Genomic DNA, 3,167 nt, shown 5'->3' with positions numbered 1-3,167 from the left:
GGTCTTTTCCTTAATCCAAAAAACCTTCTCCACAAATATAAATTGAACCCTAAGCATTATAATCCATATATTATCAATTTTACAACATCTCAATACTCTCTACTCTCAAGAACAAGATGGAAACTAGGGTTTCCTCTAAGATCAAGAAATCAAGAAAATCAATCCTTAAGTTCAAGATCTCCAAGAAAAAAAAATCAAGATTCAAGTTTCCTTCCCTTCCATAGATCAAGAATTCATCTTCCTAAGTGAAGATACTCAAGAAACGGATCAAGATTCGGATTTCATCTATCTAGATTCGAGTTCTATCTTTCAGATCTTATAATTTAAGGTATATGGGATTTTTCTAAAAATTCATGGGCAAAGAATCATTCTTTAATTCACGCTAAAGATTTAGAAATCATGATTTTATGAAAAGGGTTGAATTTTACCATTACTAGCATGTTTTAAAAGCTTTAACTAATAGAGGGGAGTGCCACTTTACTCAAAAGTAATACAAAGATCAGAAATTGCATTGACAGAAAAGTTTTATGATCATAAAAAATGCCCATGTGTTTTGAAATGATATTTTTCATGATGATTATGAAAATCTCTCAACTATTTTATTTATATAAAAGCTTTATTTTGGATTACTTTTCGTACTAGTATATCTATATTGACCCCCCTCTCTCCAGGTTCCATGGCACAGTCTAGAGGCCCTGAGAAGCCGTAGATTTCATCAGACAGGAGTGAAGAGTACCAGTTGGTGAGCCTTCTATATTTTAGAAGGCCTAGTTTCTTTTAGACAGTTGTTATTTGATCATGCAGTAGAGATTTTATAGACGGTTTTCAGACGATATTTAGATGATATTGGATTTTATTCCTTATTGTTAAAATAAATTTAGATTATGACCATGTTTCCATTGCAGATTTTACTTCTGCATTTCCTATTTATATATGAATGGTGTATATGAGTACAAGTTAGAAGGACTCTCGGGCCTTCATAGTTTGGGTGTCCATCACGGCCAGGGACCCGATTTGGGTCGTGACAAACTTGATATCAGAGCACGATTCATGGTCCCAAGGTGTCAGTGAAATTTTATTGGTAGAGTCTTATTTATGGGTGTGTAGTGTACCATACTTATAAGTAGGAGGCTACTAGGCGTTTAAGAATGTCCCTCTTTCTTCATGTTCTAGTTCATGCAATATGGCCAGAATATTCCTCTTTCATATTCTAATTTGTGTTATGGTGTCTCTCATGCGAAAGTAAAGCTATCCCAATTCTTTTCTTACTTTGATATGCTAAGATATATCTCATTGTTGAGTTGAATCAAGTGTAGAAGTTTAGAGTTTAAATGGTATGATCCTTTTTGATTGAGCTATATAAGATTTTAAAATTGTGCAACGACTTGAGAAGAGTCCGTTAGTGCTTTAGAGTGTGTTGATTCTAGTGGGATCTTTGATTCTGATGAAATCGTGCTTTTTAGCCTGAGGTATTAAGGATATTCATTCATTTTCAAAAATTTATATTGCAGATGTCATGCTTAAGAGGGAATAGGTGTAGCAAGATGTTAGAACTGTATTTTCACCCGACTAGTAGTATAAGTTAAAGTGTCGGTGTCATGACCTATTGGTAATGATATTAGACCAAGAATGATGTTATGGAGTCACAAAGTTAAGAGTCAGAGTAAGGGTGACTTTTATATAAATAAATATTTTATTTGAATAATCAATGTTTGAGGATGATTTACCCCTTTATAGTGATAGACTAATGTGGTAGCTAGTAGCATGTGTAGATTGTGTGGCAGTCTGTAGGGGAAGTGTTTGACTCTGATTTTTTATTTATACAAAGTAAGATATATATTCTTAGATCATTGATTATTGTGTTTCAAGTTTCTTTCTCTTGTAATCTTGTTATCATCGTGTTGTTGAAACTAAAATTCTAGTGAAGCCGTGTGGGGATATTTCGATTCACTAGCATAGTTTCCTTGTCATTCATCTCATTTTATTGTTCAAAACATAAAAATCAAAGTCTAGTGAAGCCGTGTGAGGCTTATTTCGATTCACTAGCAACTTTTTGTTCATCTTATTGTTCTTGTGTTGGTTGGAACTGGGGATTTAGAGGCGTAATGGCAAGAAAAGTGGTGAGGGTGACTTATTGAATATATGTATAGCAGAATCCTTTTGCATAAGATTGATTTGGTAATGAAGTGATACGTCCTTGTATGTTAGTTTAGTAGAAGGTAGAGAAGGAGTTATTAGTGAAGGTGAATTGTTGTTTGCTTGAAGTATGAAAATGGCTAGATTAGCCAGTACGTTATAATTATAGACTCATGGTTGTTTGTGAAATTGAAGGTAGTCTAAATGTATGATTGGGTAACTAAGAAAGATGTGAGAAAATAGAATAAGTAGAGAAGATCAAATTGGGGTTATAATATAAGATTAAGATTGACCATGTCTATTATGTGACTTTACCCTTTGACCTTAGTTTTCGTTGGTAGTTGTAAACTAGTACCACTTGTGAGAAGGTATGCGGTAGATTTTTGAGGCATTTGGATAGAATATCCCTATTTGATGGACTAGTATATTATGTGGCATTCTTCATTGGTGGTGGATGATTGATGCTAGACTATAGGCTTGAATTTAATGTAGAATGTGGATGTAAGAATAGTGGCTTAAGATTAATGATGAATGTTTTTTTGAGAATTGTGTGTCATGTTAGGTGGTAAATCATGTTTAGCACTAAACATTAAGTTTGAACAGTTGATGTCCATGAAGGTGGATGTGATGATTTCTTAGTTAATGATACTAGTTATATAGAAGTGATCTAATAGGTTTGAACAGTGTATGCAAGAGCTTAAGTTTATTTGATTCATAATGAAGTATGATGTAGTATGTATGATGTAGAAGTATGCCAAGGTGATATGGGGTTGCACTATTTTTCTAAAGCTATTACATTTTGCGTGTGGCTAGTAGTACCGTTGAGTTACTAGGTAGGTAAATACTAGTAGATGGTATATGGTGTTCTAAATAGCCAAGTTAAGGAGTTTTGATCGATAATGTTGAGCCTTTTTATATGATCTTGATTTTCATAGTAGAGAGATGTAAGTTTGAAGTCGCGATATTGGTAGGCTATGTCGAAAGTAGTATGATTCATCAAATGCTTGGTGATATCCATGTTAAGTGTTAGA

Source organism: Capsicum annuum, chromosome 2, assembly GCF_002878395.1.
Source record: "Capsicum annuum cultivar UCD-10X-F1 chromosome 2, UCD10Xv1.1, whole genome shotgun sequence".
Lineage (NCBI taxonomy): Eukaryota > Viridiplantae > Streptophyta > Magnoliopsida > Solanales > Solanaceae > Capsicum > Capsicum annuum.
The sequence above is the reverse complement of the archived record's forward strand: the minus strand, read 5'-3'. Positions refer to the sequence as shown.